Below are 25,483 nucleotides of genomic sequence, written 5' to 3'. Positions count from 1 at the left end.
CCAATTTAACAAACGCACTGACACTTCACTCCTGCTTAATATGAAAAACAACTGAAAAAACTCAAATTCAGACTCTAATTTTGCAGATGAAATTGAGTATAGTTGAGGAAGCATATTAATAACAAAGAAATATCTAAAAATAAAAATAAAAATCTAAATAAAAAATTCTAAACTGCCATGACAAGAGACAAGACGAGACTCTGACAGTGACATTGGACCAACAAAGGGCAGAGGAGAACATGGGGTTTAAATTAACACAGACACAGGTGAAACACATCAGGGCGGAGCAAACAATCAACACACAGGAAATAAAACACAAAACTACAAGCAGACAGGACTAATGTCACAATAAAACACCAAAATAAGCAAATGCAACCACTACAAACATGAACCATGACAATAGATGCATCAAGAATCTCAGACTTCCGGTCATTGTGCAATTCATACTGGGAAGAATTTTCCAAAAAAGTGAGCATCAAACCTCCATGTTTGTTTTCCCAGTGGGATGTGTCTATTGACAAAGTCGATCTTTTCAAGTCTTTTGAACCATATCACTTTTGTTTCTGGTTCTGATGTTGTCATATTTTAGTTTTGGGATTCAGACATTGTAATTGTGTGGTTGTTGGATCCTAACAGCGGAAAAAGGTTTAAGGAATTTGTAGTGATGGGCAAATGAGTCGGAGCTCTGGAGCACGTCTCGTTCTTTCTGAAACAAATTGCTCTGAAGCTCTGCCTCGGAGTTCGACTCGCAGCAGCCGCTCACGTGACCAAAGTGTAGAAGTGTCGGTCCCTCCCCCTACTGCTTCACTCTGCGTGTCAAAGTGTCTCAAAGCGTTTCATTGGCTCAGCGAATGTTCCGCTCTGTGATTGGTTCAGAGTGTTCAGGCCACTTCTGTGGTTTGACAAGCGCTAAACTGCTACAGTATAAAAGATGCACCAATATTTGTTAAAAAAGTTGGGTAGTGAGGAGTATTGTGTGACGTTAGTGGTGATTTTGGCGACTTTTGGCATTTGTTTCATTTTCGATGGCATCTACAAGTGGAAAAAAGTGATCCATGGTTTGGGATCACTTTCATCTAATTCCACGTTATTTATGTTGCTCTTTATATATTATTTTAAATCATCATTATTGTTGTTGTTAGGAACAGTGTCGCTCTGCACACAAGTATTGTCTTACACTAACAATACTTCATCGATGCTGAGACACCTGCGTGATAATGGTTAAATGTGTCCACTAGAGGTCAGTGTTTCTCCGAGGTCTCAGACACGTCCAACCATTTGAGACAATTTTGCGACTGAGGTGTCAAAGCTTCACGAGGCTCCATTCACCCATCACTAGGAATTTGTTTGCGAACTCCATAACTGCAAAAGTGAATCAGATGTGTGTGACTGCAAACCTCTGTTCAAACTGTTTCCCTTCCCAACGGAATTGAAAAATAGTGAAAGGTGAAATTGATGGGCAGGATTAATCCACAGGAAGGACCAAGAAGAAAGAAAGAAGAAGATCCTCCCGAGTTTGCAGCGAACATTACCGGTACCGTTTAGTGTAAACAGGGTTTAAATGACATTACTGTAGAACACAATCTGTTTTTACTCAAACTTGTCTACAGAACTTGTGAACATTTACTCGCGCAATTCAAGGCAATCGGTTTACATGTTATTTTCAAGATGTTTCTTTTTTTTAGATTTCACAATGATTCAGAATGACTCAAACATGCACAGATCATGCACAAATACAACTTGAGACGGAAACTCCTCGAACACGTTTAAAAGATGATTTTACAGAACAGATTTGCTTTTAAACCTCCGTCCTCCTCACATACAGCACATAGTCGGAGCGCTCGGAGCTCCTGTGCAGTGTTTCAGAGTGTTTTCACAGTCGCACTCACAGCAGATGGAAGCACATATGTTCACCTTTATATGAGCCACTTCACCTTCACATTCTGAGGCTCCCGAAGGACGCTCAGGGCCACCTCAAACACAGACCTGCGGGATTTCAACACGGCGACGTTAGCTCGAGAATTACAGAGGAAGGGAAATGGAGACTGACGATTACTGATGATGGAGAGAGGGTCAGAGGAGGAGAGAGGGTCAGAGGAGGAGAGGAGAAGGTCAGAAGGAGAAGAGGAGAGAAGGTCAGAGATGAAGGGAATGCAGAGGAGAGGGTCAGAAGGAGCAGAGGAGAGGAGAGGAGAAGGCCAGAAGGAGCAGAGGAGAAAAGCAGAAGGAGAAGAGGAGAAGGTCAAAAGGAGCAGAGTAGAGGAAAAGTTCAGAAGAAGCAGAGAGAAAGAGAAGATCAGAAGGAGCAGAGGAAAGGATATCAGAAGGAGCAGAAGAGAAGGACAAACGGAGCAGAGGAACAGAGAAGAGGAGCAGAGGAAAGGAGATCAGAAGGAGCAGAGGAGAAGATCAGAAAGAGCAGAGGAGAAGATCAGAGGGAGCAGTGGAGAAGAGAAGGTCAAAAGGAGCAGAGGAGAAAGTCAGAAGGAGTTGAGGAGAGAGTCAGAGGAGCAGATAGAGAGAGTCAGAGAGAGAAGATGGTCATAGGAGGAGAGTAGGTCAAGGGAGCAGATTAGAAGGTCAGAGGAGAAGGTCGAAAGGAGCAAAAAAGAAGATCACAGAAGCAGAGCAGAAAAGAAGTTCAGAAGGCACAGAAGAGCAGGTCAGAGGAGCAGAGCAGAGGAGAAGGCACAGGAGCAGATGGAGAGAGTCAGAGAAGGTGCTCAGAGGAGGAGAGTAGGTTGAGGAGTAGAGGAGAAGGTCAGAGGAGCAGAGAAGATGGTCAGACAAACAGAGGAAGGTCAGGAGGAGCAGAGGAGAAGAGAAGATCAGAAGGAGGAGAGGAGAAGGTCAGAAGCAGCAGAGGAGAAGGTCAGAAGAAGCAGAGGAGAGGAAAAAGTCAGAGGGAACAGAGAGGAGAGGGTCAGAGGAGGAGATGGAGAACGGCAGAGAAGATGGTCATAGAAGGAGCAGATGAGAGGCTGAGGTGGACCAGAAGCTGCAGATGTTCCAGAGGAGACTTCGTGACTGACGTTGACGTGTCTCGGGGCAGTAGCTCGGCGGACGGCTGCAGACGGAGCGAGGGCGGCTAGAACGCACCGCGCCTTTAATTACCGACACAGAGGAGCGGCCATGTTGGTGAGGGCAGAGCTGGAACACGCTAATTGGACTCTCGCATAAATAATGGGCACGGATGAACGACTCGATTGGTTTAGAATTTTTATAATGAGGAAAATCCGCTGAGCGATTACCGATGTCAGTTTAATTAAAAGTCAGAGGAAAAGCACTGGACTCCTGCTGAACCGTGTGTGGAGTTTGCATGTTCTGCCTGTGTCTGGACCCTCTGGATTTGACATCATCCCAAAAAAAAAAAAACGTGCACAGTTACACAGAGCAAAACAATCAAAGATCACACACTCATCAATACAAAAACTGGTATCGAAAATAAATACTTGTTTGAGCAGGTATCGATACTAGAACCAAACCAGGTCTGAATGAGGACTGAACCAGGACTGAACTGACACCGCCCCCACCATAAGAAAAATGGCGGGAATATCAACAAAAAACTTCTACAGCAGCTCTCAAAACAAAACAAAAAAACAGCAAGGTAAAGTTTATATCCATTTTTTTTTTTTTTTTTTTTTTGAATGTAACCAATGTATATATGTACAATAATGTCTCTGTCTTCATTTGGCATTCAAATCTAACGCGTTTTAGTGATCACAGCATAAAATGTATCATGTTATTGATTGAACCATGTTTTTAGCTGAACTTGAATGAGTTTACTAGTGTTGTAGTCTAGAGCGCACTAATCGAGACCAAGACCTGTCCGAGACCACAGAGTCCCGAGACCAGGACAACACCAAGACCTCTGAGGGTCGAGACTGAGACAAGACCGAGTCCAAATGTGCTGGAGTCCGAGTTGAGACCAAGACCGTAAAAAAGCGGTCTTGAGGCTGGTCTCGAGACTAAGACCGGTTTAAAACACACTAGAGTTTCTAGTTGTAAATAGTTCATTTAAGTGGTACATTTGCTTAAATAAAGTTTACTTATTTAAAGTTAAATTAAAAAGTTTATAGGCGTAAACACTTGTCAGATGGTGAAGAAAACGATTTTTTAATCATTGGTGTCTATTTGTGTCATACAGTAAGATCGACCCCTTTAATATATTATAATCTTTTTTTGCAAAACTACTTCCTGTATAAAAACAAAGTTTAGTGATGATATTTATTACGTCCTACGTATCCCAAATATCAAGGAGAAATACAAAATGCACACCAGACAAAAGCTCAAGTTTCAGGACTAACTCAGGAATAACCCAGGGCTAACCCAGGACTAAACCAGACACTAACTCAGGAATAACCCAGGGCTAACCCAGGACTAAACCAGGACTAAACCAGGACTGAACCACAACTAAAACAGGACTCAACCAGGACTAACCCAGGATTAACCCAGGCCTAAACCAGGACTAACCCAGGATTAACCTAGCACTCAACCAGGACTAACCCAGGACAAACTCAGGACTAACCCAGGATTAACCCAGGACAAACTCAGGACTAACCCAGGATTAACCCAGGATTAACCCAGGACTAACCCAGGATTAAACTAAAGGTCTGACATATCTAGGTCCAAAACAGGAATAAACTAGAAGTTAACCAGGTCTAAATGAGGACTAAACCAGAGCCAAGCCAAGACTAAACCAGGACTAAACTGGATCTAACCAGTCTAAAGGAGTAAACTGAACACAAAATAGATCCAGACCAGGACCAAGGTCTATACAAGGACTAAACCAGGTCTAAAGCAGGATTTCTTTTTAAACCAGGATTAAAGCAGGTCTTTTTTAGGACCAGGACTAGACTCTTCCTCCTCTGCAGATTGGATTTTGTACATTTGGGTGTTTCTTGGCGACTGAAGTGACTTTGGCCTGGGGGGAGTTTGTGGTTTTTGGGTCAGATGATCCACAGCTGCGTCTCAGCCCCCAGCAAATGAAAAAAGAAACGTGTTTACAGACCTGCACGATCCAGAGACGTGAAGACGACGAGAGAAGACAAGAGACGGAGACAAGAGGAAGAGAGGAAGAGAAAAGAGGAGAGGAGAGGAGGAAGAGGGGAGGGACAGAGGAACAGAGGTGTCAGAAAAGAGGACTGAACCAGGACTAAATCAGGACTGAACCAGGACTAACCAAGGACTGAACCAGGACTAAACTAGGACTGAACCAGGACTAACCCAGGACTAAATCAGGACTGACTGAGGACTAACCCAGAACTAAACAAAGACTGAATCAGGACTAAATCAGGACTAACCCATGACTGAACCAGGACTAAACCAGGACTGAACCAGGACTAAACCAGGACTGAATCGGGATTGAACCAGGACTGAATAAAAACTAACCAAGGACTGAACCAGGACTAAACTAGGACTGAACCAGGACTAAATCTGGACTGAACGAGGACTAACCCAGGATTTAACCAGGACTGAACCAGGATTAAACCAGGACAACACCAGGACTGAACCAAGACTAACCTAGGACTAACCCAGGACTGAACCAGAACTAAACTAGGACTAAACCAGGACTAAACCAGGACTGAACCAAGACTAACCTAGGACTAACCCAGGACTGAACCAGAACTAAACTAGGACTAAACCAGGACTAAACCAGGACTGAACCAGGACTAACCCAGGACTAAACCAGGACTAACCCAGGACTGAACCAGGACTAACCCAGGACTGAACCAGGACTAAACCAGGAGTGAACCAGGACTAATGCAGGATTGAACCAGGACTGAACCTGGACTAAACCAAGACTAAACCAGGACTGAATCAAAACTAACCCAGGACTGAACCAGGACTGCAGGTCGGAGGGTCGGAGGAGCAGAAGACACATTTTTAACTTAAATCTTGTCGTTTCAAATGATCAGTGATGGAAACCGAAAAAGTATCAGAGTATTTATTCTTGGAAAGAGGAGGAGAGCGCTCTTCGTCTCCTCGTCTCTTCGGCAGCAGCAGCAGGCTTCACACGGGCGCCCGCTTCCTTCATTAGAGCCCAGCCCTGACCCCTGACCCCCCGGACAAAGATGGCCGACACTTCCTGGCCCCGTTGCCGCGGTAACGTCTCTGCCTGTGCCGACTGCAGCGTTGACGTGTTCTGACCCTCTCGGCTCGGCGCTGTGATCTTATAAAAACAGGAAGCACCAAAGCACAGATGTAAAGAAGAGAAAGAAGCCGCGGTGAAGGAGAGAGTGGGACTTTTTTTTTTTTTTTTTTCAGATTTGTACCCGTCTTAAAAAGGTGGAAAACAAAACTAATTCATTTAAAAGAGTTTGCAGTGCTCCAAAGGGCGTTCAGAGCGTCCCCATTACTCACCATGATGAGTTTATAAGAGCTTTTCACACGTCCAGAGAGAAGACTGGACTTTTGCCCTCACAGTAATGCATTCAACTAGCATTCTAATGGGCACTTCCTGATTATCTGAAAATAAAAGAGCTATACAACAACTATACATATAACAGAGTTGTATGTATAGTTATTGTATAATAGTATGTATAGTTATGTGTACAGTTGTGTGTATAATAATGTGTATACTTGTGTGTATAGTTGTGTGTATAATAGTGTGTATGGTTGTGTGTATAATGTATACAGTTGTATGTATAATAGTGTGTATAGTTGTGTGTATAATAGAGTGTATAATAGTGTGTATAGTTGTGTGTATAATAGTGTGTATAGTTGTGTGTATATATGTGTATATGTGTATATGTGTGTATATGTGTATGTGTATACTTGTGTGTATAGTTGTGTGTATAATAGTGTGTATAGTTGTGTGTATAATGTATACAGTTGTATGTATAATAGTGTGTATAGTTGTGTGTATAATAGTGTGTATAGTGTGTATAATATGTACAGTTGTGTGTATAATAGTGTGTATAGTTGTGTGTATAATAATGTGTATACTTGTGTGTATAGTTGTGTGTATAATAGTGTGTATAGTTGTGTGTATAATGTATACAGTTGTATGTATAATAGTGTGTATAGTTGTGTGTATAATAGTTGTGTGTATAATAGTGTGTATAGTTGTGTGTATAATAGTGTGTATAGTTGTGTGTATAATAGTGTATATAGTTGTGTGTATAATAGTTGTGTGTATAGTTGTGTGTATAATAGTGTGTATAGTTGTGTGTATAATAGTGTGTATAGTTGTGTGTATAGTGTGTATAGTGTGTATATAGTTGTGTGTATATAGTGTGTATAGTTGTGTGTATAATAGTGTGTATAGTTGTGTGTATAATAGTGTGTATAGTTGTGTGTATAATAGTGTGTATAGTTGTGTGTATAATAGTGTGTATAGTTGTGTGTATAATAGTGTGTATAGTTGTGTGTATAATAGTGTGTATAGTTGTGTGTATAATAGTGTGTATAGTTGTGTGTATAATAGTGTGTATAGTTGTGTGTATAATAGTGTGTATAGTTGTGTGTATAATAGTGTGTATAGTTGTGTGTATATAGTTGTGTGTATAGTGTGTATAGTGTGTATAGTTGTGTGTATAGTGTGTATAGTTGTGTATAGTTGTGTGTATAATAGTGTGTATAGTTGTGTGATATAATAGTGTGTATAGTTGTGTGTATAATAGTGTGTATAGTTGTGTATAATAGTGTGTATAGTTGTGTGTATAATAGTGTGTATAGTTGTGTGTATAATAGTGTGTATAGTTGTGTGTATAGTGTGTATAGTGTGTATAGTGTATAGTTGTGTGTATATAGTGTGTGTATAGTGTGTATGTATAGTGTGTATAGTGTGTATAGTTGTGTGTATAATACTGTGTATAGTTGTGTGTATAATAGTGTGTATAGGTGTGTGCATAGTTGCATGTATAGTTGTGTGTATAATAGTGTGTATAGTTGTGTGCATAGTTGCATGTATAGTTGTATGTATAATAGTGTGTATAGTTGTGTGTATAATAGTGTGTATAGTTGTGTGTATAATAGTGTGTATAGTTGTGTGTATAATAGTGTGTATAGTTGTGTGTATAATAGTGTGTATAGTTGTGTGTATAGTTGTGTGTATAATAGTGTGTATAGTTGTGTGTATAATAGTGTGTATAGTTGTGTGCATATAATAGTGTGTATAGTTGTGTGTATAATAGTGTGTATAGTTGTGTGTATAATAGTGTGTACAGTTGTATGTATAATAGTGTGTATAGTTGTGTGTATAATAGTGTGTATAGTTGTGTGTATAATAGTGTGTATAGTTGTGTGCATAGTTGCATGTATAGTTGTGTGTATAGTGTGTATAGTGTATAGTGTGCAATAGTGTGTATGTTGTGTGTATAATAGTGTGTATAGTTGTGTGTATAATAGTGTGTATAGTTGTGTGTATATAGTGTGTATAGTTGTGTGTATAGTGTGTATGTGTGTATAATAGTGTGTATAGTTGTGTGTATATAGTGTGTATAGTTGTGTGTATAATAGTGTGTATAGTTGTGTGCATAGTTGCATGTATAGTTGTGTGTATAATAGTGTGTATAGTTGTGTGTATAATAGTGTGTATAGTTGTGTGTATAATAGTGTGTATAGTTGTGTGAGTCCTCCTCGTCCTGGTGTTCCTGAGCGGCGGCAGTGGTGGAAAAATCCCACACAAACAAAGATAAAGAAAATATTAAAATAGAGCTCTGACTCAAGGACACTTCTGAAAAATGTAAATTGAAATACAACCTCTGATCTCTGACTCATCTGCTTTACAATAACATAAACAACACAAACATCTCAATGCATATACTACTACCACTATATGGAGTTACTTTTGTCTCATTAATATTCACAAATGCACAGATGGTGATCTACAAATAGTCATTGGTTTGTACATGTATTTTGATATCCACAAATGCAAATGTAATAGTTTTAAGTTGTATTTTGGTAGTTACAAATAGATGTGTATTTGTAAATATATCTGTAAATATATGCAGTGAGGAAAATAAGTATTTGAACACCCTGCTATTTTGCAAGTTCTCCCACTTAGAAATCATGGAAGGTCTGAAAATGTTATCGTAAGTGCATGTCCACTGTGAGAGACATAATCTAAAAAGAAAAATCCAGAAATCACATTGTATGATTTTTTAACTATTTATTTGTATGATACAACTGCAAAAAAGTATTTAAACACCTGAGAAAATCAGTGTTAATATTTGGTACAGTAGCCTTTGTTTACAATTACAGAGGTCAGACATTTCCTGTAGTTTTTCACCAAGTTTGCACACACTGCAAGAGAGATTTTGGCCCACTCCTCCACACAGATCTTCTTTAGATCAGTGAGGTTTCTGGGCTATCACTGAGAAACACAGAGTTGGAGCTCACTCCAAAGATTTTCTAATGGGTTTAGGTCTGGAGACTAGCTAGGCCACGCCAAAACCTTGATGTGCGTGTTACAGAGCCACTCCTTGGTTATCCTGGCTGTGTGCTTCGGGTCATTGTCTTGCTGGAAGACCCAGCCTCAACCCATCTTCAATGCTCTAACTGGGGGAAGGAGGTTGTTCCCCAAAATCATGGCCCCGGTCATCCTCTCCTTAATACAGTGCAGTCGCCCTGTCCCAAAACACCCCCAAAACATGATGCTACTACCGCCGTGCTTCACAGTAGGGATGGTGTTCTTGGGATGGTACTCGTCATTCTTCTTCCTCCAAACACGGTTAGTGGAATTATGACCAAAAAGTTCTATTTTGGTCTCATCTGACCACATGACTCCTCTGGATCATCCAAATGGTCACTGGCAAACTTAAGACGGGCCTTGACGTGTGCTGGTTTAAGCAGGGGAACCTTCCGTGCCATGCATGTTTTCAAACCATGACGTCTTAGTGTATTACCAACAGTAACCTTGGAAACGGTGGTCCCAGCTCTTTTCAGGTCATTGACCAGCTCCTCCCGTGTAGTTCTGGGTTGATTCCTCACCTTCCTTAGGATCACTGAGACCCCACGAGGTGAGATCTTGCATGGAGCCCCAGTCCGAGGGAGATTGGCAGTCATGTTTAGCTTCTTCCATTTTCTAATGATTGCTCCAACAGTGGACCTTTTTTCACCAAGCTGCTTGGCAATTTCCCCGTAGCCCTTTCCAGCCTTGTGGAGGTGTACAATTTTGTCTCTGGTGTCTTTGGACAGCTCTTTGGTCTTGGCCATGTTAGTAGTTGGAGTCTTACTGATTGTATGGGGTGGACAGGTGTCTTTTTGCAGCTATCGACCTCAAGCAGGAGCATCTGGTTTAGGATAACAAATGGAGTGGAGATGGACTTTTTAAAGGCAGACTAATAGGTCTTTGAGGGTCAGAATTCTAGCTGATAGACAGGTGTTTAAATACTTATTTGCAGCTGCATCATACAAATAAATAGTTAAAAAAAAGCATACAATGTGATTTCTGGATTGTTCTTTTTAGATTATGTTTCTCACAGTGGACATGCACTTACGATGAAAATTTCAGACCCCTTCATGATTTCTAAGTGGAAGAACTTGCAAAATAGCAGGGTGTTCAAATACTTATTTTACTCACTGTAAATATAGAGTAAGTTGAACAGGGACTTCAACCCTGGACTCCCAGGTTAAAAGTCTGATGTTCTACCGACTGAGCTACCCAGGCTCTCTTTCTTTCATAGTCTTGTTTGTGTAAATCTAGAATCGCCTGAACAGGGACTTGTACCATGGACCTTCAGATTAAAGGGCACCGCAGTTGTGTAAATCTTACCGGCAAGATGCAGCCCAAGGACAGCAAACACCATGTCTGCCGAAACCCGGGATTGAACCAGGGTCCTTTAGATCTTCAGTCTAACGCTCTCCCAACTGAGCTATTTCGGCATGGGTTTCTAAAATCATTGTGTAAGGCATGGTTCTTTGAATAAAGTCTCAAAGCAATCACTGATACCCAATTTTGTTGCTTAAAGTCGGGCGTTCTACCGTCTGAGCTAACCATGCTAACATGCCTGAAGTTTGCTTTTATCCACTCATTATTTAGGTCTGGTTTAGGGCCACTTGCTTTGCAACCATTCAACTTATAAATACAATTTGGGTTACTTTGAAAAGTAGCTGTGGTCTGTTCTTGTATCATAAAAGTTTGGCTTTATGAATGTTTCATGTTTGTAATCATTTAAGAAACAAGTGAGACGTTTCTTGTCATGCTAGAAGACTTCATTCCTAGTTCTATGGTTTGTTATGACCTACATCCAGTGATTTTTTTTCCAACTGCTCTTGTTCCCTTCTTACACAGTGAGGAAAATAAGTATTGAAATCCTTTGGGGTCCGCCCGTGCAGGTTCGAATCCTGCCAGCAACGGCATATCCATCTTAAATTGGGGAATGTGGCACAAGCCACATTGACATATTGTTTCTAAGGGGTTTTGTTGTTTGGTTTTTTTGTTGTTGTTTTTTTTTTTTTGACTGTGATCATTTCCTGCGTTGTTGTGGCCGAGTGGTTAAGGCGATGGACTAGAAATCCGTTGGGGTTTCCCCGCGCAGGTTCGAATCCTGCCAACAACGAAAAGCTTTCTATTATGCATAAAGACAGTGTATTCTAACACAGGTCGACAGGGAGAGTCAATTCCAATGTTTGAGACAGTGTCTCGATGGAGCTTATCCAGGGCGGCTGCTGAAAAGCCAACATCAGGGCAGAATGCTGCAAAGCCTACCTTGGTTTGGTATCAGAGAGCCAGCTGGCAGTGGTGGGATTTGAACCCACGCCCCCGAAGAGACTGGAGCCTTAATCCAGCGCCTTAGACCACTCGGCCACACTACCGCGTGCAAGACAGCTCGGTGTGACATTACCGTGTGAGGTTACTTTGTGAGGTCATTTCACGTGGTTTCTGGGAGGTTACCGTGATACTGGCTATATGCTTTGCTTGTTGACTTTTTCATAGGATTTGCTGCTAAACATATGAAAGCAACTAGTGACAAAACCCAAACGGTGTTCTCTAATTATTTGCTTGGGACAGTCGAAACAGAGATGAGCGCCACAGTTCCCCTCAACATAGTACGCATCGTCTCTGTACTTTGTTAGTAAAGAGACCAATAGGTCAAAGCCAGAATTTTCCCATATGGTCTAGCGGTTAGGATTCCTGGTTCTCACCCAGGCGGCCCGGGTTCAACTCCCGGTATGGGAATTCCTAGCTTTTGGGATCAACAGTAGTGGCTTATATGCACTCAGTCATTCTCTGTCTTACTACTGCTAGCTATCTGTGATTTTGATATGCTTTTTGTCTGTAGGGAGTCACCATATCATTTCACTGACTTGCGATACCACTATGAGAGGACACTGTGATGTCACTGTGTGATGTCACCTCCACCTTGTGATGGTGGCATAGTGGATAGCATAGCAGCCTTTGAGGCCCTTTGAGGAGACTGTGGTGTCAGCGTGAATGGAACGTGATGCCACTGTGTGACAAGCTGTTCAACTCGCGATGGTGGTATAGTGGCTAGCATAGCTGCCTTCCAAGCAGTTGACCCGGGTTCGATTCCCGGCCATCGCAATCTTTGGTTGTGAATCATGGTGACCTGGGTTTCTTTGAAAAGTAGCAGTAGTCTGTTCATGTATCAGAAAAGTCTGGCTTTATCAATGTTCGTAATGATTTACGAAGCAATTGAGAAGTATATTGTCATGCTAGAAGACTTCATTCCTAGCTCCATGGTTTGTTATTATCTACATCCAGTGAATATTTCCAACTGTTCTTGTTCACTTGTTATAAATATAGAATCGCCTGAACAGGGACTTGAACCCTGGACCCTCAGATTAAAAGTCTGATGCTCTACCGACTGAGCTACCCAGGCTCTTTTGCTTTTGAAGTCTTGTTCTTGGTAATATAGAATCGCTTGAACAGGGACTTGAACCACAGACCTTCAGATTAAAAGGTAGACGCAGTTGTGTACTCCTTGGTTATCCTGGCTGTGTGCTTCGAGTCATTGTCATGCTGGAAGACCCAGCCTCAACCCATCTTCAATGCTCTAACTGGGGGAAGGAGGTTGTTCCCCAAAATCATGGCCCCGGTCATCCTCTCCTTAATACAGTGCAGTCGCCCTGTCCCAAAACACCCCCAAAACATGATGCTACTACCGCCGTGCTTCACAGTAGGGATGGTGTTCTTGGGATGGTACTCGTCATTCTTCTTCCTCCAAACACGGTTAGTGGAATTATGACCAAAAAGTTCTATTTTGGTCTCATCTGACCACATGACTCCTCTGGATCATCCAAATGGTCACTGGCAAACTTAAGACGGGCCTTGACGTGTGCTGGTTTAAGCAGGGGAACCTTCCGTGCCATGCATGTTTTCAAACCATGACGTCTTAGTGTATTACCAACAGTAACCTTGGAAACGGTGGTCCCAGCTCTTTTCAGGTCATTGACCAGCTCCTCCCGTGTAGTTCTGGGTTGATTCCTCACCTTCCTTAGGATCACTGAGACCCCACGAGGTGAGATCTTGCATGGAGCCCCAGTCCGAGGGAGATTGGCAGTCATGTTTAGCTTCTTCCATTTTCTAATGATTGCTCCAACAGTGGACCTTTTTTCACCAAGCTGCTTGGCAATTTCCCCGTAGCCCTTTCCAGCCTTGTGGAGGTGTACAATTTTGTCTCTGGTGTCTTTGGACAGCTCTTTGGTCTTGGCCATGTTAGTAGTTGGAGTCTTACTGATTGTATGGGGTGGACAGGTGTCTTTTTGCAGCTATCGACCTCAAGCAGGAGCATCTGGTTTAGGATAACAAATGGAGTGGAGATGGACTTTTTAAAGGCAGACTAATAGGTCTTTGAGGGTCAGAATTCTAACTGATAGACAGGTGTTTAAATACTTATTTGCAGCTGCATCATACAAATAAATAGTTAAAAAAAAAGCATACAATGTGATTTCTGGATTGTTCTTTTTAGATTATGTTTCTCACAGTGGACATGCACTTACGATGAAAATTTCAGACCCCTTCATGATTTCTAAGTGGAAGAACTTGCAAAATAGCAGGGTGTTCAAATACTTATTTTACTCACTGTAAATATAGAGTAAGTTGAACAGGGACTTCAACCCTGGACTCCCAGGTTAAAAGTCTGATGTTCTACCGACTGAGCTACCCAGGCTCTCTTTCTTTCATAGTCTTGTTTGTGTAAATCTAGAATCGCCTGAACAGGGACTTGTACCATGGACCTTCAGATTAAAGGGGCACCGCAGTTGTGTAAATCTTACCGGCAAGATGCAGCCCAAGGACAGCAAACACCATGTCTGCCGAAACCCGGGATTGAACCAGGGTCCTTTAGATCTTCAGTCTAACGCTCTCCCAACTGAGCTATTTCGGCATGGGTTTCTAAAATCATTGTGTAAGGCATGGTTCTTTGAATAAAGTCTCAAAGCAATCACTGATACCCAATTTTGTTGCTTAAAGTCGGGCGTTCTACCGTCTGAGCTAACCATGCTAACATGCCTGAAGTTTGCTTTTATCCACTCATTATTTAGGTCTGGTTTAGGGCCACTTGCTTTGCAACCATTCAACTTATAAATACAATTTGGGTTACTTTGAAAAGTAGCTGTGGTCTGTTCTTGTATCATAAAAGTTTGGCTTTATGAATGTTTCATGTTTGTAATCATTTAAGAAACAAGTGAGACGTTTCTTGTCATGCTAGAAGACTTCATTCCTAGTTCTATGGTTTGTTATGACCTACATCCAGTGATTTTTTTTCCAACTGCTCTTGTTCCCTTCTTACACAGTGAGGAAAATAAGTATTGAAATCCTTTGGGGTCCGCCCGTGCAGGTTCGAATCCTGCCAGCAACGGCATATCCATCTTAAATTGGGGAATGTGGCACAAGCCACATTGACATATTGTTTCTAAGGGGTTTTGTTGTTTTGTTTTTTTGTTGTTGTTTTTTTTTTTTTGACTGTGATCATTTCCTGCGTTGTTGTGGCCGAGTGGTTAAGGCGATGGACTAGAAATCCATTGGGGTTTCCCCGCGCAGGTTCGAATCCTGCCAACAACGAAAAGCTTTCTATTATGCATAAAGACAGTGTATTCTAACACAGGTCGACAGGGAAAGTCAATTCCAATGTTTGAGACAGTGTCTCGATGGAGCTTATCCAGGGCGGCTGCTGAAAAGCCAACATCAGGGCAGAATGCTGCAAAGCCTACCTTGGTTTGGTATCAGAGAGCCAGCTGGCAGTGGTGGGATTTGAACCCACGCCCCCGAAGAGACTGGAGCCTTAATCCAGCGCCTTAGACCACTCGGCCACACTACCGCGTGCAAGACAGCTCGGTGTGACATTACCGTGTGAGGTTACTTTGTGAGGTCATTTCACGTGGTTTCTGGGAGGTTACCGTGATACTGGCTATATGCTTTGCTTGTTGACTTTTTCATAGGATTTGCTGCTAAACATATGAAAGCAACTAGTGACAAAACCCAAACGGTGTTCTCTAATTATTTGCTTGGGACAGTCGAAACAGAGATGAGCGCCACAGTTCCCCTCAACATAGTACGCATCGTCTCTGTACTTTGTTAGTAAAGAGACCAATAGGTCAAAGCCAGAATTTCCCATATGGTCTAGCGGTTAGGATTCCTGGTTCTCACCCAGGCGGCCCGGGTTCAACTCCCGGTATGGGAATTCCTAGCTTTTGGGATCAACAGTAGTGGCTTATATGCACTCAGTCATTCTCTGTCTTACTACTGCTAGCTATCTGTGATTTTGATATGCTTTTGTCTGTAGGGAGTCACCATATCATTTCACTGACTTGCGATACCACTATGAGAGGACACTGTGATGTCACTGTGTGATGTCACCTCCACCTTGTGATGGTGGCATAGTGGATAGCATAGCAGCCTTTGAGGCCCTTTGAGGAGACTGTGGTGTCAGCGTGAATGGAACGTGATGCCACTGTGTGACAAGCTGTTCAACTCGCGATGGTGGTATAGTGGCTAGCATAGCTGCCTTCCAAGCAGTTGACCCGGGTTCGATTCCCGGCCATCGCAATCTTTGGTTGTGAATCATGGTGACCTGGGTTTCTTTGAAAAGTAGCAGTAGTCTGTTCATGTATCAGAAAAGTCTGGCTTTATCAATGTTCGTAATGATTTACGAAGCAATTGAGAAGTATATTGTCATGCTAGAAGACTTCATTCCTAGCTCCATGGTTTGTTATTATCTACATCCAGTGAATATTTCCAACTGTTCTTGTTCACTTGTTATAAATATAGAATCGCCTGAACAGGGACTTGAACCCTGGACCCTCAGATTAAAAGTCTGATGCTCTACCGACTGAGCTACCCAGGCTCTTTTGCTTTTGAAGTCTTGTTCTTGGTAATATAGAATCGCTTGAACAGGGACTTGAACCACAGACCTTCAGATTAAAAGGTAGACGCAGTTGTGTACTCCTTGGTTATCCTGGCTGTGTGCTTCGAGTCATTGTCATGCTGGAAGACCCAGCCTCAACCCATCTTCAATGCTCTAACTGGGGGAAGGAGGTTGTTCCCCAAAATCATGGCCCCGGTCATCCTCTCCTTAATACAGTGCAGTCGCCCTGTCCCAAAACACCCCCAAAACATGATGCTACTACCGCCGTGCTTCACAGTAGGGATGGTGTTCTTGGGATGGTACTCGTCATTCTTCTTCCTCCAAACACGGTTAGTGGAATTATGACCAAAAAGTTCTATTTTGGTCTCATCTGACCACATGACTCCTCTGGATCATCCAAATGGTCACTGGCAAACTTAAGACGGGCCTTGACGTGTGCTGGTTTAAGCAGGGGAACCTTCCGTGCCATGCATGTTTTCAAACCATGACGTCTTAGTGTATTACCAACAGTAACCTTGGAAACGGTGGTCCCAGCTCTTTTCAGGTCATTGACCAGCTCCTCCCGTGTAGTTCTGGGTTGATTCCTCACCTTCCTTAGGATCACTGAGACCCCACGAGGTGAGATCTTGCATGGAGCCCAGTCCGAGGGAGATTGGCAGTCATGTTTAGCTTCTTCCATTTTCTAATGATTGCTCCAACAGTGGACCTTTTTTTCACCAAGCTGCTTGGCAATTTCCCCGTAGCCCTTTCCAGCCTTGTGGAGGTGTACAATTTTGTCTCTGGTGTCTTTGGACAGCTCTTTGGTCTTGGCCATGTTAGTAGTTGGAGTCTTACTGATTGTATGGGGTGGACAGGTGTCTTTTTGCAGCTATCGACCTCAAGCAGGAGCATCTGGTTTAGGATAACAAATGGAGTGGAGATGGACTTTTTAAAGGCAGACTAATAGGTCTTTGAGGGTCAGAATTCTAAGCTGATAGACAGGTGTTTAAATACTTATTTGCAGCTGCATCATACAAATAAATAGTTAAAAAAAAGCATACAATGTGATTTCTGGATTGTTCTTTTTAGATTATGTTTCTCACAGTGGACATGCACTTACGATGAAAATTTCAGACCCCTTCATGATTTCTAAGTGGAAGAACTTGCAAAATAGCAGGGTGTTCAAATACTTATTTTACTCACTGTAAATATAGAGTAAGTTGAACAGGGACTTCAACCCTGGACTCCCAGGTTAAAAGTCTGATGTTCTACCGACTGAGCTACCCAGGCTCTCTTTCTTTCATAGTCTTGTTTGTGTAAATCTAGAATCGCCTGAACAGGGACTTGTACCATGGACCTTCAGATTAAAGGGGCACCGCAGTTGTGTAAATCTTACCGGCAAGATGCAGCCCAAGGACAGCAAACACCATGTCTGCCGAAACCCGGGATTGAACCAGGGTCCTTTAGATCTTCAGTCTAACGCTCTCCCAACTGAGCTATTTCGGCATGGGTTTCTAAAATCATTGTGTAAGGCATGGTTCTTTGAATAAAGTCTCAAAGCAATCACTGATACCCAATTTTGTTGCTTAAAGTCGGGCGTTCTACCGTCTGAGCTAACCATGCTAACATGCCTGAAGTTTGCTTTTATCCACTCATTATTTAGGTCTGGTTTAGGGCCACTTGCTTTGCAACCATTCAACTTATAAATACAATTTGGGTTACTTTGAAAAGTAGCTGTGGTCTGTTCTTGTATCATAAAAGTTTGGCTTTATGAATGTTTCATGTTTGTAATCATTTAAGAAACAAGTGAGACGTTTCTTGTCATGCTAGAAGACTTCATTCCTAGTTCTATGGTTTGTTATGACCTACATCCAGTGATTTTTTTTCCAACTGCTCTTGTTCCCTTCTTACACAGTGAGGAAAATAAGTATTGAAATCCTTTGGGGTCCGCCCGTGCAGGTTCGAATCCTGCCAGCAACGGCATATCCATCTTAAATTGGGGAATGTGGCACAAGCCACATTGACATATTGTTTCTAAGGGTTTTGTTGTTTTGGTTTTTTTTTGTTGTTGTTTTTTTTTTTTTTGACTGTGATCATTTCCTGCGTTGTTGTGGCCGAGTGGTTAAGGCGATGGACTAGAAATCCATTGGGGTTTCCCCGCGCAGGTTCGAATCCTGCCAACAACGAAAAGCTTTCTATTATGCATAAAGACAGTGTATTCTAACACAGGTCGACAGGGAGAGTCAATTCCAATGTTTGAGACAGTGTCTCGATGGAGCTTATCCAGGGCGGCTGCTGAAAAGCCAACTCAGGGCAGAATGCTGCAAAGCCTACCTTGGGTTTGGTATCAGAGAGCCAGCTGGCAGTGGTGGGATTTGAACCCACGCCCCCGAAGAGACTGGAGCCTATCCAGCGCCTTAGACCACTCGGCCACACTACCGCGTGCAGACAGCTCGGTGTGACATTACCGTGTGAGGTTACTTTGTGAGGTCATTTCACGTGGTTTCNTGGTTATGACCTACATCCAGTGATTTTTTTTCCAACTGCTCTTGTTCCCTTCTTACACAGTGAGGAAAATAAGTATTGAAATCCTTTGGGGTCCGCCCGTGCAGGTTCGAATCCTGCCAGCAACGGCATATCCATCTTAAATTGGGGAATGTGGCGCAAGCCACATTGACATATTGTTTCTAAGGGGTTTTGTTGTTTTGTTTTTTTGTTGTTGTTTTTTTTTTTTTTTTTTTTTTTTTTTTTTTGACTGTGATCATTTCCTGCGTTGTTGTGGCCGAGTGGTTAAGGCGATGGACTAGAAATCCATTGGGGTTTCCCCGCGCAGGTTCGAATCCTGCCAACAACGAAAAGCTTTCTATTATGCATAAAGACAGTGTATTCTAACACAGGTCGACAGGGAGAGTCAATTCCAATGTTTGAGACAGTGTCTCGATGGAGCTTATCCAGGGCGGCTGCTGAAAAGCCAAACATCAGGGCAGAATGCTGCAAAGCCTACCTTGGTTTGGTATCAGAGAGCCAGCTGGCAGTGGTGGGATTTGAACGCCACGCCCCCGAAGAGACTGGAGCCTTAATCCAGCGCCTTAGACCACTCTCGGCCACACTACCGCGTGCAAGACAGCTCGGTGTGACATTACCGTGTGAGGTTACTTTGTGAGGTCATTTCACGTGGTTTCTGGGAGGTTACCGTGATACTGGCTATATGCTTTGCTTGTTGACTTTTTCATAGGATTTGCTGCTAAACATATGAAAGCAACTAGTGACAAAACCCAAACGGTGTTCTCTAATTATTTGCTTGGGACAGTCGAAACAGAGATGAGCGCCACAGTTCCCCTCAACATAGTACGCATCGTCTCTGTACTTTGTTAGTAAAGAGACCAATAGGTCAAAGCCAGAATTTCCCATATGGTCTAGCGGTTAGGATTCCTGGTTCTCACCCAGGCGGCCCGGGTTCAACTCCCGGTATGGGAATTCCTAGCTTTTGGGATCAACAGTAGTGGCTTATATGCACTCAGTCATTCTCTGTCTTACTACTGCTAGCTATCTGTGATTTTGATATGCTTTTGTCTGTAGGGAGTCACCATAACATTTCACTGACTTGCGATACCACTATGAGAGGACACTGTGATGTCACTGTGTGATGTCACCTCCACCTTGTGATGGTGGCATAGTGGATAGCATAGCAGCCTTTGAGGCCCTTTGAGGAGACTGTGGTGTCAGCGTGAATGGAACGTGATGCCACTGTGTGACAAGCTGTTCAACTCGCGATGGTGGTATAGTGGCTAGCATAGCTGCCTTCCAAGCAGTTGACCCGGGTTCGATTCCCGGCCATCGCAATCTTTGGTTGTGAATCATGGTGACCTGGGTTTCTTTGAAAAAGTAGCAGTAGTCTGTTCATGTATCAGAAAAGTCTGGCTTTATCAATGTTCGTAATGATTTACGAAGCAATTGAGAAGTATATTGTCATGCTAGAAGACTTCATTCCTAGCTCCATGGTTTGTTATTATCTACATCCAGTGAATATTTCCAACTGTTCTTGTTCACTTGTTATAAATATAGAATCGCCTGAACAGGGACTTGAACCCTGGACCCTCAGATTAAAAGTCTGATGCTCTACCGACTGAGCTACCCAGGCTCTTTTGCTTTTGAAGTCTTGTTCTTGGTAATATAGAATCGCTTGAACAGGGACTTGAACCACAGACCTTCAGATTAAAAGGTAGACGCAGTTGTGTACTCCTTGGTTATCCTGGCTGTGTGCTTCGAGTCATTGTCATGCTGGAAGACCCAGCCTCAACCCATCTTCAATGCTCTCTAACTGGGGAAGGAGGTTGTTCCCCAAAATCATGGCCCCGGTCATCCTCTCCTTAATACAGTGCAGTCGCCCTGTCCCAAAACACCCCAAAACATGATGCTACTACCGCCGTGCTTCACAGTAGGGATGGTGTTCTTGGGATGGTACTCGTCATTCTTCTTCCTCCAAACACGGTTAGTGGAATTATGACCAAAAAGTTCTATTTTGGTCTCATCGGACCACATGACTCCTCTGGATCATCCAAATGGTCACTGGCAAACTTAAGACGGGCCTTGACGTGTGCTGGTTTAAGCAGGGGAACCTTCCGTGCCATGCATGTTTTCAAACCATGACGTCTTAGTGTATTACCAACAGTAACCTTGGAAACGGTGGTCCCAGCTCTTTTCAGGTCATTGACCAGCTCCTCCCGTGTAGTTCTGGGTTGATTCCTCACCTTCCTTAGGATCACTGAGACCCCACGAGGTGAGATCTTGCATGGAGCCCCAGTCCGAGGGAGATTGGCAGTCATGTTTAGCTTCTTCCATTTTCTAATGATTGCTCCAACAGTGGACCTTTTTTCACCAAGCTGCTTGGCAATTTCCCCGTAGCCCTTTCCAGCCTTGTGGAGGTGTACAATTTTGTCTCTGGTGTCTTTGGACAGCTCTTTGGTCTTGGCCATGTTAGTAGTTGGAGTCTTACTGATTGTATGGGGTGGACAGGTGTCTTTTTGCAGCTATCGACCTCAAGCAGGAGCATCTGGTTTAGGATAACAAATGGAGTGGAGATGGACTTTTTAAAGGCAGACTAATAGGTCTTTGAGGGTCAGAATTCTAGCTGATAGACAGGTGTTTAAATACTTATTTGCAGCTGCATCATACAAATAAATAGTTAAAAAAAAAGCATACAATGTGATTTCTGGATTGTTCTTTTTAGATTATGTTTCTCACAGTGGACATGCACTTACGATGAAAATTTCAGACCCCTTCATGATTTCTAAGTGGAAGAACTTGCAAAATAGCAGGGTGTTCAAATACTTATTTTACTCACTGTAAATATAGAGTAAGTTGAACAGGGACTTCAACCCTGGACTCCCAGGTTAAAAGTCTGATGTTCTACCGACTGAGCTACCCAGGCTCTCTTTCTTTCATAGTCTTGTTTGTGTAAATCTAGAATCGCCTGAACAGGGACTTGTACCATGGACCTTCAGATTAAAAGGGCACCGCAGTTGTGTAAATCTTACCGGCAAGATGCAGCCCAAGGACAGCAAACACCATGTCTGCCGAAACCCGGGATTGAACCAGGGTCCTTTAGATCTTCAGTCTAACGCTCTCCCAACTGAGCTATTTCGGCATGGGTTTCTAAAATCATTGTGTAAGGCATGGTTCTTTGAATAAAGTCTCAAAGCAATCACTGATACCCAATTTTGTTGCTTAAAGTCGGGCGTTCTACCGTCTGAGCTAACCATGCTAACATGCCTGAAGTTTGCTTTTATCCACTCATTATTTAGGTCTGGTTTATGGCCACTTGCTTTGCAACCATTCAACTTATAAATACAATTTGGGTTACTTTGAAAAGTAGCTGTGGTCTGTTCTTGTATCATAAAAGTTTGGCTTTATGAATGTTTCATGTTTTGTAATCATTTAAGAAACAAGTGAGACGTTTCTTGTCATGCTAGAAGACTTCATTCCTAGTTCTATGGTTTGTTATGACCTACATCCAGTGATTTTTTTTCCAACTGCTCTTGTTCCCTTCTTACACAGTGAGGAAAATAAGTATTGAAATCCTTTGGGGTCCGCCCGTGCAGGTTCGAATCCTGCCAGCAACGGCATATCCATCTTAAATTGGGGAATGTGGCACAAGCCACATTGACATATTGTTTCTAAGGGGTTTTGTTGTTTTGTTTTTTTGTTGTTGTTTTTTTTTTTTTTTTTTTGACTGTGATCATTTCCTGCGTTGTTGTGGCCGAGTGGTTAAGGCGATGGACTAGAAATCCATTGGGGTTTCCCCGCGCAGGTTCGAATCCTGCCAACAACGAAAAGCTTTCTATTATGCATAAAGACAGTGTATTCTAACACAGGTCGACAGGGAGAGTCAATTCCAATGTTTGAGACAGTGTCTCGATGGAGCTTATCCAGGGCGGCTGCTGAAAAGCCAACATCAGGGCAGAATGCTGCAAAGCCTACCTTGGTTTGGTATCAGAGAGCCAGCTGGCAGTGGTGGGATTTGAACCCACGCCCCCGAAGAGACTGGAGCCTTAATCCAGCGCCTTAGACCACTCGGCCACACTACCGCGTGCAAGACAGCTCGGTGTGACATTACCGTGTGAGGTTACTTTGTGAGGTCATTTCACGTGGTTTCTGGGAGGTTACCGTGATACTGGCTATATGCTTTGCTTGTTGACTTTTTCATAGGATTTGCTGCTAAACATATGAAAGCAACTAGTGACAAAACCCAAACGGTGTTCTCTAATTATTTGCTTGGGACAGTCGAAACAGAGATGAGCGCCACAGTTCCCCTCAACATAGTACGCATCGTCTCTGTACTTTGTTAGTAAAGAGACCAATAGGTCAAAGCCAGAATTTCCCATATGGTCTAGCGGTTAGGATTCCTGGTTCTCACCCAGGCGGCCCGGGTTCAACTCCCGGTATGGGAATTCCTAGCTTTTGGGATCAACAGTAGTGGCTTATATGCACTCAGTCATTCTCTGTCTTACTACTGCTAGCTATCTGTGATTTTGATATGCTTTTGTCTGTAGGGAGTCACCATAACATTTCACTGACTTGCGATACCACTATGAGAGGACACTGTGATGTCACTGTGTGATGTCACCTCCACCTTGTGATGGTGGCATAGTGGATAGCATAGCAGCCTTTGAGGCCCTTTGAGGAGACTGTGGTGTCAGCGTGAATGGAACGTGATGCCACTGTGTGACAAGCTGTTCAACTCGCGATGGTGGTATAGTGGCTAGCATAGCTGCCTTCCAAGCAGTTGACCCGGGTTCGATTCCCGGCCATCGCAATCTTTGGTTGTGAATCATGGTGACCTGGGTTTCTTTGAAAAGTAGCAGTAGTCTGTTCATGTATCAGAAAAGTCTGGCTTTATCAATGTTCGTAATGATTTACGAAGCAATTGAGAAGTATATTGTCATGCTAGAAGACTTCATTCCTAGCTCCATGGTTTGTTATTATCCTACATCCAGTGAATATTTCCAACTGTTCTTGTTCACTTGTTATAAATATAGAATCGCCTGAACAGGGACTTGAACCCTGGACCCTCAGATTAAAAGTCTGATGCTCTACCGACTGAGCTACCCAGGCTCTTTTGCTTTTGAAGTCTTGTTCTTGGTAATATAGAATCGCTTGAACAGGGACTTGAACCACAGACCTTCAGATTAAAAGGTAGACGCAGTTGTGTACTCCTTGGTTATCCTGGCTGTGTGCTTCGGGTCATTGTCATGCTGGAAGACCCAGCCTCAACCCATCTTCAATGCTCTAACTGGGGGAAGGAGGTTGTTCCCCAAAATCATGGCCCCGGTCATCCTCTCCTTAATACAGTGCAGTCGCCCTGTCCCAAAACACCCCCAAAACATGATGCTACTACCGCCGTGCTTCACAGTAGGGATGGTGTTCTTGGGATGGTACTCGTCATTCTTCTTCCTCCAAACACGGTTAGTGGAATTATGACCAAAAAGTTCTATTTTGGTCTCATCTGACCACATGACTCCTCTGGATCATCCAAATGGTCACTGGCAAACTTAAGACGGGCCTTGACGTGTGCTGGTTTAAGCAGGGGAACCTTCCGTGCCATGCATGTTTTCAAACCATGACGTCTTAGTGTATTACCAACAGTAACCTTGGAAACGGTGGTCCCAGCTCTTTTCAGGTCATTGACCAGCTCCTCCCGTGTAGTTCTGGGTTGATTCCTCACCTTCCTTAGGATCACTGAGACCCCACGAGGTGAGATCTTGCATGGAGCCCCAGTCCGAGGGAGATTGGCAGTCATGTTTAGCTTCTTCCATTTTCTAATGATTGCTCCAACAGTGGACCTTTTTTCACCAAGCTGCTTGGCAATTTCCCCGTAGCCCTTTCCAGCCTTGTGGAGGTGTACAATTTTGTCTCTGGTGTCTTTGGACAGCTCTTTGGTCTTGGCCATGTTAGTAGTTGGAGTCTTACTGATTGTATGGGGTGGACAGGTGTCTTTTTGCAGCTATCGACCTCAAGCAGGAGCATCTGGTTTAGGATAACAAATGGAGTGGAGATGGACTTTTTAAAGGCAGACTAATAGGTCTTTGAGGGTCAGAATTCTAGCTGATAGACAGGTGTTTAAATACTTATTTGCAGCTGCATCATACAAATAAATAGTTAAAAAAAAGCATACAATGTGATTTCTGGATTGTTCTTTTTAGATTATGTTTCTCACAGTGGACATGCACTTACGATGAAAATTTCAGACCCCTTCATGATTTCTAAGTGGAAGAACTTGCAAAATAGCAGGGTGTTCAAATACTTATTTTACTCACTGTATGTAAATATATAAATAATTTCATTTGTAAAAGTAAAAATTCTGTTTGTAAAATGTCATTTTCATTTGTCAGTCACCAGTTACACGAATCCAGTGATTTCAAACTTCAAACCCTCGGTTCTGGTTTAGTCCTGTTTTAGTCCTAGTTCAGTCTTGGTTCAGTCCTGGTTTAGTCCTTAGCTTTTGAGGCGTTTGATGAAGGTAAACATTAGCCTAAGTGACATTAAGTGACGCATTTTAGCATTGTCAAATGTTTCGAGTGCCAGCTGCTGCCCCCTGCTGGTCAAGTACGTGTCTGTATTTGTGGATCTGCGTGACTTTGCGGATCTGAGTTTGTGGATCTGTGAGTTTGTGGATCTGTTTTGAGTTTGTGGATCTGAGTTTGTGGATCTGTTTGAGTTTGTGGATC

General features: G+C 42.9%; 26 non-coding genes across 26 annotated transcripts; 13 read left to right on the top strand and 13 right to left on the bottom strand.

The window, feature by feature from the left end:
* Positions 1-10,757: 10,757 nt before the first annotated feature.
* trnaf-gaa (transfer RNA phenylalanine (anticodon GAA)) lies at positions 10,758-10,830 on the bottom strand. Its single transcript has one exon. It is a non-coding gene; the product is annotated as a tRNA-Phe (tRNA).
* Positions 10,831-11,425: 595 nt separating this feature from the next.
* Positions 11,426-11,507, top strand: trnas-aga (transfer RNA serine (anticodon AGA)). Its single transcript has one exon. It is a non-coding gene; the product is annotated as a tRNA-Ser (tRNA).
* A 174-nt stretch (positions 11,508-11,681) lies between these two features.
* Positions 11,682-11,763, bottom strand: trnal-aag (transfer RNA leucine (anticodon AAG)). Its single transcript has one exon. It is a non-coding gene; the product is annotated as a tRNA-Leu (tRNA).
* A 292-nt stretch (positions 11,764-12,055) lies between these two features.
* trnae-cuc (transfer RNA glutamic acid (anticodon CUC)) lies at positions 12,056-12,127 on the top strand. The gene has a single exon. It is a non-coding gene; the product is annotated as a tRNA-Glu (tRNA).
* Positions 12,128-12,421: 294 nt separating this feature from the next.
* On the top strand, positions 12,422-12,493 carry trnag-ucc (transfer RNA glycine (anticodon UCC)). The gene has a single exon. It is a non-coding gene; the product is annotated as a tRNA-Gly (tRNA).
* Positions 12,494-12,718: 225 nt separating this feature from the next.
* On the bottom strand, positions 12,719-12,791 carry trnak-uuu (transfer RNA lysine (anticodon UUU)). Its single transcript has one exon. It is a non-coding gene; the product is annotated as a tRNA-Lys (tRNA).
* Positions 12,792-14,224: 1,433 nt separating this feature from the next.
* On the bottom strand, positions 14,225-14,297 carry trnaf-gaa (transfer RNA phenylalanine (anticodon GAA)). Its single transcript has one exon. It is a non-coding gene; the product is annotated as a tRNA-Phe (tRNA).
* Positions 14,298-14,892: 595 nt separating this feature from the next.
* trnas-aga (transfer RNA serine (anticodon AGA)) lies at positions 14,893-14,974 on the top strand. The gene has a single exon. It is a non-coding gene; the product is annotated as a tRNA-Ser (tRNA).
* A 174-nt stretch (positions 14,975-15,148) lies between these two features.
* On the bottom strand, positions 15,149-15,230 carry trnal-aag (transfer RNA leucine (anticodon AAG)). The gene has a single exon. It is a non-coding gene; the product is annotated as a tRNA-Leu (tRNA).
* A 291-nt stretch (positions 15,231-15,521) lies between these two features.
* trnae-cuc (transfer RNA glutamic acid (anticodon CUC)) lies at positions 15,522-15,593 on the top strand. The gene has a single exon. It is a non-coding gene; the product is annotated as a tRNA-Glu (tRNA).
* Positions 15,594-15,886: 293 nt separating this feature from the next.
* Positions 15,887-15,958, top strand: trnag-ucc (transfer RNA glycine (anticodon UCC)). The gene has a single exon. It is a non-coding gene; the product is annotated as a tRNA-Gly (tRNA).
* A 225-nt stretch (positions 15,959-16,183) lies between these two features.
* trnak-uuu (transfer RNA lysine (anticodon UUU)) lies at positions 16,184-16,256 on the bottom strand. Its single transcript has one exon. It is a non-coding gene; the product is annotated as a tRNA-Lys (tRNA).
* Positions 16,257-17,689: 1,433 nt separating this feature from the next.
* Positions 17,690-17,762, bottom strand: trnaf-gaa (transfer RNA phenylalanine (anticodon GAA)). Its single transcript has one exon. It is a non-coding gene; the product is annotated as a tRNA-Phe (tRNA).
* Positions 17,763-18,360: 598 nt separating this feature from the next.
* On the top strand, positions 18,361-18,442 carry trnas-aga (transfer RNA serine (anticodon AGA)). Its single transcript has one exon. It is a non-coding gene; the product is annotated as a tRNA-Ser (tRNA).
* A 174-nt stretch (positions 18,443-18,616) lies between these two features.
* On the bottom strand, positions 18,617-18,696 carry trnap-agg (transfer RNA proline (anticodon AGG)). The gene has a single exon. It is a non-coding gene; the product is annotated as a tRNA-Pro (tRNA).
* Positions 18,697-19,028: 332 nt separating this feature from the next.
* Positions 19,029-19,110, top strand: trnas-aga (transfer RNA serine (anticodon AGA)). The gene has a single exon. It is a non-coding gene; the product is annotated as a tRNA-Ser (tRNA).
* Positions 19,111-19,285: 175 nt separating this feature from the next.
* On the bottom strand, positions 19,286-19,370 carry trnal-aag (transfer RNA leucine (anticodon AAG)). The gene has a single exon. It is a non-coding gene; the product is annotated as a tRNA-Leu (tRNA).
* A 291-nt stretch (positions 19,371-19,661) lies between these two features.
* trnae-cuc (transfer RNA glutamic acid (anticodon CUC)) lies at positions 19,662-19,733 on the top strand. The gene has a single exon. It is a non-coding gene; the product is annotated as a tRNA-Glu (tRNA).
* Positions 19,734-20,026: 293 nt separating this feature from the next.
* trnag-ucc (transfer RNA glycine (anticodon UCC)) lies at positions 20,027-20,098 on the top strand. The gene has a single exon. It is a non-coding gene; the product is annotated as a tRNA-Gly (tRNA).
* A 226-nt stretch (positions 20,099-20,324) lies between these two features.
* On the bottom strand, positions 20,325-20,397 carry trnak-uuu (transfer RNA lysine (anticodon UUU)). Its single transcript has one exon. It is a non-coding gene; the product is annotated as a tRNA-Lys (tRNA).
* Positions 20,398-21,830: 1,433 nt separating this feature from the next.
* On the bottom strand, positions 21,831-21,903 carry trnaf-gaa (transfer RNA phenylalanine (anticodon GAA)). The gene has a single exon. It is a non-coding gene; the product is annotated as a tRNA-Phe (tRNA).
* A 602-nt stretch (positions 21,904-22,505) lies between these two features.
* trnas-aga (transfer RNA serine (anticodon AGA)) lies at positions 22,506-22,587 on the top strand. Its single transcript has one exon. It is a non-coding gene; the product is annotated as a tRNA-Ser (tRNA).
* A 174-nt stretch (positions 22,588-22,761) lies between these two features.
* Positions 22,762-22,843, bottom strand: trnal-aag (transfer RNA leucine (anticodon AAG)). The gene has a single exon. It is a non-coding gene; the product is annotated as a tRNA-Leu (tRNA).
* Positions 22,844-23,134: 291 nt separating this feature from the next.
* Positions 23,135-23,206, top strand: trnae-cuc (transfer RNA glutamic acid (anticodon CUC)). Its single transcript has one exon. It is a non-coding gene; the product is annotated as a tRNA-Glu (tRNA).
* A 293-nt stretch (positions 23,207-23,499) lies between these two features.
* Positions 23,500-23,571, top strand: trnag-ucc (transfer RNA glycine (anticodon UCC)). The gene has a single exon. It is a non-coding gene; the product is annotated as a tRNA-Gly (tRNA).
* A 226-nt stretch (positions 23,572-23,797) lies between these two features.
* Positions 23,798-23,870, bottom strand: trnak-uuu (transfer RNA lysine (anticodon UUU)). The gene has a single exon. It is a non-coding gene; the product is annotated as a tRNA-Lys (tRNA).
* Positions 23,871-25,483: the final 1,613 nt, after the last annotated feature.

This window comes from Boleophthalmus pectinirostris, unplaced genomic scaffold (assembly GCF_026225935.1).
Source record: "Boleophthalmus pectinirostris isolate CB_2022bp ecotype Guang Dong unplaced genomic scaffold, ASM2622593v1 HiC_scaffold_17, whole genome shotgun sequence".
In the NCBI taxonomy this organism is placed as follows: domain Eukaryota; kingdom Metazoa; phylum Chordata; class Actinopteri; order Gobiiformes; family Gobiidae; genus Boleophthalmus; species Boleophthalmus pectinirostris.
Note: the sequence above shows the minus strand (reverse complement) of the source record. Positions and strands in the feature narration are given on the sequence as shown.